The sequence below is a fragment of the Magnolia sinica genome, chromosome 15 (assembly GCF_029962835.1).
Source record: "Magnolia sinica isolate HGM2019 chromosome 15, MsV1, whole genome shotgun sequence".
Lineage (NCBI taxonomy): Eukaryota > Viridiplantae > Streptophyta > Magnoliopsida > Magnoliales > Magnoliaceae > Magnolia > Magnolia sinica.
The window spans coordinates 62457486-62467483 of NC_080587.1; the positions used below are offsets into that span (position 1 = coordinate 62457486).

General features: G+C 35.3%; 1 non-coding gene across 1 annotated transcript; it reads left to right on the plus strand.

Annotated features, from left to right (window-relative positions):
* Positions 1 to 7764: 7764 nt before the first annotated feature.
* On the plus strand, positions 7765 to 7870 carry LOC131228349 (small nucleolar RNA R71). Its single transcript, XR_009162855.1, has one exon. It is a non-coding gene; the product is annotated as a small nucleolar RNA R71 (small nucleolar RNA).
* Positions 7871 to 9998: the final 2128 nt, after the last annotated feature.

Sequence of the window (9998 nt, forward strand, 5' to 3'; positions counted from 1 at the left end):
GCCATTAATATGTTGCATGCTAACTGTTATGACTCGCACACGTTTTGCTCCGGTTCGCTCAAGGTCGTGAAGGAGCGATCATCTGCGACACAATGCGGACATGCGAAGTGCAAAGTGCGCCACTAGCGCCTCTACAACCACACTGCCTCACATGCCCACGCCCTCGCACCGAGCCCGTGACCAAGTCCGAGTCCGAGACCGAGACTGAACCCGTGCCCGTGCCTGTGCCCGAGCCCAAGCGCGCGTGAGGGTGTTCCAGTGCTACGCACTGGTGATTGCTTGTCTCTAAGTGAAGAGGTTCGTAAATAATATCCTGTGAATACAGGGTCGATCCCACAGGAAGATGAATTGCGAGAAGGAAAAAATCAAATGCAAAACAAACTAAGTAATAAAAACTAAACTGATGATTTGATTTTGGGATTTTTGAATGGATGTAATTCAACTGAATAAAATAACACCCAAGCTTCAAAGTTCCACATATAGGTTAATGTTCCAAAATCATGATGACTTGCATAACACAACTAGGATCTGAGCACTATGGTCAGCCTAATCGAAAAATAAAATAATTTAAATATTTTAATAAATGATATAAAAGATTAGAAAATAATGGATTTGCACCATTGACATATATTCTCAAGCGCTAGTGATTTTAAGTATTCAATATCTATAGGATAATGAATATCAAAGAAATATAACGGGTTGAGAACCTCTTCTATCTAGGAAATCTGATTGATCTAGGTAAGCCTATCCATCAATATGGATCTCATATAATGGAAACATATGGATCTTATAAGAGGATAAAAAAAACCTAAATAATAGATAACATGCATACACCATTTTTCTCATCATTAAAACAATCAATCATCATAATCTTAAAAACTTATTAAACCCATGTGCTTCCCTTCAAGCTTGGGCTAGAAAGAACTTAGAAAAACATAATTAAATTGCGGAAATAAAAAGCATTAAGAAAGAAAGAAGAAAAAAATGAAAATAGAAAAGATCTAAAATAAAAAAAAACAAATTATAAAGCTTTAATAAAACTAAAAACTCTTTAAAAATCCTAAATATTGCTTTTAAATGCTTCTAATGATGTTTAAGAATGCCCTAGGAAGCTTTATTTATAAGTAGGGAACTCCAATTTTCGTACAAAGTTGAAAAACCCTAGAAAATATCTTAAATATACGTATTTTCTCAAAATAGACTTCTCGCTACATAGTTCGTTTAAAACAGACTTCCTGCTGCGCAGTTTTCCAAAATAGACTACAAAGCTTTAGAATACACTTTTCAGGACGATTTCAGGATTCTTCACTTCAAATTTTTGATTCTTTTCATTCCTCACTTGGTTTTCTTAGATATTTGGCATGTGAATTCTTCAATCTTGGTTTCCTAAGATCTATCCCTTACCTTGGTGATTTTTGAACATCAAATTCTTACTTTTTAGCACCCTTTTTCAATCCAAGCTCTTAAATTCACTTTGCAACACATACATGAGTAAAATAGAATATTAAGATGATTTATGCTCATAAAACCAAAATATAAATGGAGAAAATTATGCAGTATTTGAGTCTCAACACACCCCCCAACCAACATTTTGCTAGTCCCAAGCAAAATAAGCGAAGAAAGATAAAAATAAGAATAAAAATTAATTTTAAAATTAAAATTAAAATGAAAAAAAATTTAACTACACTACTTTCACAGGTAATCTCAATTGCATTTAGCATATGCAACAAGCCTTTAAACCCCTAGGTTTCCCCTAGTAGACGAGTTATAGTCTCGTGAGGGTTTCCAGAAATGTTACCCATAAACATTGAAAACAAAAAAAATATTTCAACACTAAAAAATTTATACAATTATGCCTCCATTCATCATATGAATTTCAAAACAAAACAATACTTAACCTAAGTCTGGAGTTAGTTAGAATCTCAATTTTTTAATCCATTACATCCTTGAGTTCAAAGACCTAATCAAAATTTAGAATAATTATGATCCAATATCCTTAGGTGCTCCGTGACACTGGTCTAACTTTGAGAAATATGCATGTTCCCTATCCTAACTCCTTTTAATCATCCCAAGAATATGAAATCTCTAGTTATCTCATTTTTTTCATGGCATTTCTTCTTTTATCATTATATCCTCATTATTATAAACCACCCTTAGATGAAAATTCACACCGGGTTTGCTTCATAACCTAAGGTATCGTACTTGTAATGGTAACAGTAATGGATACTTAAGTATCCTTACTCTGGATTACTGACACAATTGTTATGGTCATTGTATTCATACTCTATAATAAAAATTTCTTTTTTCCATCACTCTTTTTTTTCCCTTCAATATTCTCTCTTTTAAACATATATCAATGGTACTAGTTCATTCAACCTTATTTGAATCAAAAGTTGTAGTTCTAGTTCACATATCATATTCTTCACTTAGTTAGCTAGGGTGTATTGTGAATTCAGTACATCAAATTATAACTCATTTTAAACTAGTGATTAAATAATTGAACTCAAGTCTATAATTTTCAGTTATCAGATTTCTGATTACTATCAACCTAAAATAAATATTAACTTTGCCTTTGGAATTCGCATAATATCATGTTTACATTCTTGTATATAAACATATTATTTTGAAAATGTTGAAATTTTTTTCCCATAAACCTAAAAAAATAAACATAAACCTAACTGAAACCTAAAAATAATAATAAAAATAAATAAATAAACTGAAACCCAAAAAAAAAAAAAAAAAAAACCTTCACATGGATGACTATCCACACCCCCCAACCTAAAATCTACATTGTCCTCAATGTAGTGATAATGTAATGTAGAGAATATAAAAATAAAAGAAAGGGTGGATAACCTACCATAAAAAACTCACTTGCTATGTGACACTAAAAAAATTGAATATGATATAAATCCCACACAAATGCTCCGTCAGACCAGGAGCATCAATCTGAATATTCTGGCTCATCAAGAAGGAAGGACTTCTCTCCCAAATGAAAGTTTTCCACATAAGGCTTCAATCTCTGACCATTTACCTTGTACACATTGTCATTACGTGGATTCTCAATTTCAACAGCCCCATGAATATAAACATTCTTCACAATAAAGGGGCCTGTCCATCTTGATCTTAACTTTTTCATAAAGAACTGGAGACGAGAATTGTACAATAGGACCTTTTGCTGATGTTTAAAATTCTTCCTCATAATATTTTTGTTATGAAAAGCTTTGGTCCTCTCTTTGTAGATTTTAGAATTTTCATTGGAATCTCTCCTCAGCTCCTCTAATTCATTCAACTCTAATTTTCTTTATCCACTTGCTTGATTCATATCAAAGTTTAATTTCTTTATTGCCCAGTAGGCTCTATGTTCCAATTCCACAGGCAAGTGGCAAGCCTTCCCATATACCAATCTGTATGGAGACATTCCAATCGAGGTCTTATAAGCAGTCCTATAAGCCCATAAAGCGTCAGATAGTCTGAGGGACCAATCCTTCCTATCTGGCCTTATAGTTTTCTCTAAAATGTGTTTGATTTCCCGATTAGAAATCTCAGCTTGTCCACTCTTTTGTGGGTGGTATGGGGTGCTCACTTTATGCTTGATGCCATATTTCTTCATCAAAGCCTCAAATATCTTATTACAAAAGTGAGACCTGCCATCACTAATGATGGCCTTTGAAGTTCCAAATCTAACAAAAAAAATTTCCTTGAGGAATCGTATGACCACTTTGTTGTTATTGGTCCTACTTGGAACTGCCTCAATCCACTTTGAAACATAGTCCACACCAACCAATATATAAAGAAATCTAAAAGAAGATGAAAATGGGCCCATAAAATCAAGACCCTCACAATTAAAAATCTCCAATGGTAAAATTGGAGATAAAGGCATCATGTTGCGCCAGGACACTCTTCCCAACCTTTGACATCTATCACAAGCAACACAAAAAAAAATGAGTGTCTTTAAACATGGTGGGCCAGTAAAAACCATACTGCAGGATTTTTGCAGTGGTTTTCTTAGCAGAAAAATGGCCACCACATGCTTCCATGTGGCAAAAAGAAATAACACTCTGAACTTCATCCTCTAGGACACAACGTCTAAAAATTTGATCAATCCCATATTTATATAAATACGGGTCATCCCAGAAGAAGTTCCTAACCTCGGTTTCAAAACGCTTCCTATCTTGTGACTTCCAATGATATGACATTTTTTCCGTTACAAGATAGTTCACTATATCCGCATACCAAGGCAATTTGAAGATCACAAATAATTGTTCATTAGGGAAAGTGTCCTGGATATGCATCTCCTCAGTGGAATCATCTAACACCAATCTAGAATGGTGATCAGCCACTACGTTTTTTACTCATTTCTTATCTTTTATCTCTAAGTCAAATTCTTGAAGTATGAGGATCCATTTCAAAAGTCTCGGCTTTGCATCTTTCTTAGATAACAAATATTTCAAAGCCGAGTGGTCCGTGAAAATGACCACTTTGGATCCCAACAAGTAAGACCTAAACTTATTCAAAGCAAAAACTACTGCAAGTAACTCTTTTTCAGTTGTTGAGTAGTTCACTTGGGCCGAGTTTAAAGTTTTACTCGCATAGTGAATAACGTAGGGCCGTTTATCTTTCCTTTGGCCCAAAACAGCCCCTATGGCATAATCACTTGCATCGCACATTAATTCAAAAGTAAGTGTCTAATCTGGTGGACGCATGATAGGTGCAGTGGTAAGAATGATTTAATTTTATTAAAGGCACTTGCACACTCATCTGTCCACTTAAATGCAACATCCTTTTAAAGGAGATTAGTCAAGGGTCTAGTAATGGCGCTAAAGTCCTTGATGAATCTTTTATAAAAACCAGCATGCCCTATAAGTGATCTAATATCTCTAACAGTTCGGGGGATAGGTAGATTAACGATAATGTCGAGTTTTGAGTAATCTATCTCGATTCCATTTTTGGAGATAACATGGCCCAAAACAATTCCCTTTTGAACCATGAAATAACTTTCTTTGTATTTAAGATAAGATGTTTCTCTTCACAACTAGACAAGACAAGAGATAAATTATTGAGGCATTCCTCAAAACTACTCCCAAATACAGAGAAGTCGTCCATGAAAACCTCAAGAAACTTCCCAACCATATTTGAAAAAATACTTAACATACACAGTTGAAAAGTTGCCAGGGTGTTACACAATCCAAATGGGATCCGTTTGAAAGCAAATGTGCCAAATGGACAAGTGAACGTGGTTTTCTCTTGGTCTTCCAGGGCTATCTCTATTTGGTTATATCCATAATATCCATCAAGAAAACTATAAAAGAAGTGACCTGCTTACCTCTCTAAAACTTGATCAATGAATGGTAAAGGGAAATGGTCCTTCTTTGTGACCTGGTTCAATTTTCTATAGTCAATGCAAACACGCCAACCAGTGGTGACACGTGTTGGTATGAGTTCATTATTAGAATTCTACACAATAGTTATTCCAGATTTCTTTGGGATTACTTTAGTTGGACTCACCCAAACACTATCGGATATTGGGTAGATGATTCCCACATCCAATAATTTGATCACCTCATTTTTTACAACTTTCATCATGTTTGGATTAAGACGCCTTTGAGGTTGTCTAATTGGTTTGGCATCATCATCGAGATGGATCCGATGGGTGCATATGGAAGGGCTTATACCCTTGATGTCAGAAATGGTCCAGCCCAAGGCTCCTTTGTGGTCCCTTAGAACTTTCAACAATTTAATCTCTTGATCCTTGTCTAAAAATGAAGAGATCACCACAGGATAAGTTTTATTTTCACCTAAGTATACATACTTAAGCTCATTTGGTAGTAGTTTTAAATCAAGCTTTGGAATATTGGTTGGTGATGCCAAAGGTCGCAAGTCCTCGATAGATAGGATTTGAGTGCGCGGTCTCCATTGGTACATACCAATGTCCTGGGTGGTAGTACTCTCATTATCATTAGAAATTTCAATAAGCACTTTTTCTAAATCATAAATTTTCAAGTCCCCAATTACTTGAATCAATTCCTCAATCAGACTAGGTTCCAATTCCCCTTCTTCTCTCAAGCAGTCCATGAAATTCAGCTCATGGATCTCATTATTATCAATTGGCTGCTTACATAGATTGAAAATATTTAGCTCTAGAGTCATGTTACCAAAAGACAAGTTCATCATTTCATTCCTGCAATTTATGATTGCATTTGAAGTTGCTAGGAATGGGCGGCCTAAAATGATGGAAACTTGAGCGTTAGCATTTATACATGGTTCAGTGTCTAGTACAATAAAATCCACGAGGAAGTAGAATTTCTCTACTTGGACTAACACGTCCTTTAAAATTTCTCTTGGTACCTTAATAGAGCGGTCAGTGAGTTGGAGTGTAATCGTAGTTAGTTTAAGCTCGCTTAACCCCATTTATTTGTAAACCGAATAAGGTACTAAGTTGACACTTGCACCCAAATCTAGCAAAGCATGCTCAATTTGAAATTTTCCAATAATGCAAGGAATAGTGGGACTTCTCAGGTCTTTGTATTTGGGTACAATCCTTTGTTGAATAATAGCGCTTACTTTCTCAGTAAGGAAGGCCTTTTTGTGCACATTTAATTTCCTCTTTACAGTGCACAAGTCCTTGAGATATTTAGCATATGATGGAATTTGTCTAATGGCATCAAGCAGAGAAATATTGACAGTAATCTTTTGGAACACATCCAACACCTCTTGATATTTTATGGGGACAGTTGGATTCCGAAGTCTAGATGAGAATGGAACTGGAGGCTCATATGACTTAGTCTCTTTATCCTTTTGTTGTTGCGGCTCTTGAACCATAGCCGGTTCATCATTTTCTTGAGACAGCGGCTCATCCTCTGGTATATCTACCGGTTGCATTATCTTGTTATCGACCTCTTTTTCACTTCTCAAGGTAATGATGGCCTTAGCTTTTCATGATGTAGCTCACTTGGATTTGAGTCTCCAATAAAATGTGTATTTTTAGGGTTTGGCATAGGTTGAGAAGGAAGGGTGCCTTTTTCCCTAGCATTTAGTTGAGTCTCAATCCTAACCACAGCTGTCTTTAATTCCTAATTTGATTGGATTAGAGACTGATTTATTTGAACTTGAGAGTTCATGAATGTGGTCAATGCATCCTCCACAGATGATCGCTTTAGCGGGGGCACATATGGTGTATTGTTAGGTGCCTCAAAGAAGTTATTTTGTGGAGGCATTTGAGGTGCATTGGGCGCATTAATTTATGGTCCATTCCTCCAACTAAGATTTGGATGGTTATGCCAATTTATATTGTACGTGTTTCCCATTGGTTGCATAACTGACCTTTGGTAGTTATTTATAGCATTTGCTTAATCATGCTCATGCGTGATATTTTATAAAACTGAGATTATTGGACAATCCTTTGTGTCATGGTCTGTACCACCACAAATGCTACAAAAATTACCTAAGGAAGTGTTTGCTTTAACCATATCAACCTTTCTAATTTTCAAGGCTTCGACCTTTCTAGCCAATGCAACGAATTTTGCATTAAGGTCGTCTTCCTCTCTTAGGACATACATTCTCTCTTTCTCTTTAGGAATGGGTCTAGTTTGGTCTGATTTAGCAGAGACATCCCATGTCTGCGTATTCTCTGCTAACATATCTAGAAAATTCTAAGCCTCATTATGATCTTTGTCAAGAAAGGTTCTACCACACATCATCTCTATGAACTGACGGGTATTCATGGTGAGCCTCTTTCGGAAAGCATCAATCACGTGCCATGGTTCATAACCATGATGTGGACAAATAATTAGAATGTCTTTGAAACGCTCCCAAGCTTGAAAAATAGTTCATTCCCCTTTTGGGAGAATGACATGATTTCTTGTTTTAGTGCATTTGTTTTGTGCTCGGGAAAGAACTTTTTCAAAAACTCTCTACTTAAGGCTTGCCATGAAGTGATGGTATTAGGTCTTAGAGAGTTGAGCCATGCTTTGGCCTAATCCTTTAGAGAAAATGAGAATAACCTAAGCTTAAGTACATCCCTATTGCCATTGTTTACTTGTAATGTTGCAATTACTTCCTCAAAGTCCTTGAGGTGCAAGTAGGGGCTTTCAGAATCTAAGCCATGAAATTTAGGAATTAATTGAATCACACCTGGTTTAAAATCAATGTTCCCTATGTGAGCAGGGAACACTATATAAGATGGTAAAGTTGATCTCTCAGGGTGTAAATGTTCACGTAAAGTCCGTGGTTGGTTTAACACATTCATATGAACTTCATTTTCATCCTCAAGAGGAGGATTATGTTGATTTTCTCTATTTTGATTTATAGTTGGATCTGACATATTTGGATTTGGATTATCAACTGGGTTTGCCATGGAATCCAAGTGATGTTGAGTGCCTCTTCTAAGTGAATGATTAAGGCCTAGAACTAGTCCCCCTTCAGAGGAGAATCGATTGTTTTGATCCCTACTCCAACGGGACATAAACCATCCACACCACACAATAAATATTACTAATTCAAATAGCAAGTATGATACTTAAAATAAAAAGAAAAACTTAAATCAATAACCCAAGTGGCAGGGCCGACCATGAGGGTTCAGTCCACAAAGCAAAATAAATCAACAGCCCAGGTGGCAGGGCCAACCATGAGAGTTCAGTCCACAAAGCAAAATAAATCAACAACCTAGGTGGCAGCGCCGACCATGAGGGTTCAGTCCACAAAGCAAAATAAATCAACAACCCAGGTGGCAGGGCCGACCATGAGAGTTCAATCCACACAAAAAAATAAAAAAAAATAAAAGTAAAACTAACGCAAAAATTAAACTATGTTAATCTGGAAAATAGATTCAGCGAATGATCTTTGTGATCAAACAGCAACTGTAGGACAACCATAGCACTTGGGTGATAAAATCCCAAGCAGGGCAACCTTATGTCATAGTTAGTGCTTGAAAGACCCAACTGAATTTATTTTTTTAAAAAAAAAAAGAAAAGAGAAAAAATAAAAAAATAAAAAAAAATCAACAGAAAATCTGGAGGGTTTAGAAGAGAACTTACCTTAGAAGAAAACCTACCTTAGCTATCTTGCACAGATCTGATCTATCTCAGTCTCTCCCCGGCAACGGCGCCAAAAACTTGCCTCCAAGTGTAGAGGTTCGTAAGTAATATCCTGTGAATACAGGGTCGATCCCACGGGGAGATGAATTGCGAGAAGGAAAAAATCAAATACAAAATAAACTAAGTAATAAAAACTAAACTGATTATTTGATTTTGAGATTTTTGAATGGATGTGATTCAACTGAATAAAATAACACCCAAGCTTCAAAGTTCCACATGTAGGTTAATGTTCCAAAATCATGATGACTTGCATAACACAACTAGGATCTGAGCACTATGGTCATTCTAATCGGAAAATAAAACAGTTTAAATATTTTCATAAATGATATAAAAGATTAGAAAATAATGGATTTGCACCATTGACATATATTCTCAAGCGCTAGTGATTTTAAGTATTCAATATCTATAGGATAATGAATATCAAAGAAATATAACAAGTTGAGAACCTCTCCTATCTAGGAAATCTGATTGATCTAGGGTAAGCCTATCCATCAATGTGGATCTCATATGATGGAAATATATGGATCTTACAAGATGATAAAAAATAAAACCTAAATAATAGATAACATGCATACACCATTCTTCTCATCATTAAAATAATCAATCATCATAATCTTAAAAAATTATTAAACTCATGTACTTCCCTTCTAGCTTTGGCTAAAAGGAACTTAGAAAAACATAATTAAATTGCAGAAATAAAAAGCAACAAGAAAGAAAGAAGAAAAAAATGTAAATAGAAAAGATCTAAAATTAAAAAAAAACACAACTTATAAAGCTTTAATAAAACTAAAAACTCTTTAAAAACCCTAAATATTGCTCTTGAATGCGTCTAATGATGTTTAAGAATGCCCTAGGAAGCCATATTTATAAGTAGGGAACTCCGATTTTCACACAAAGTTGAAAAAC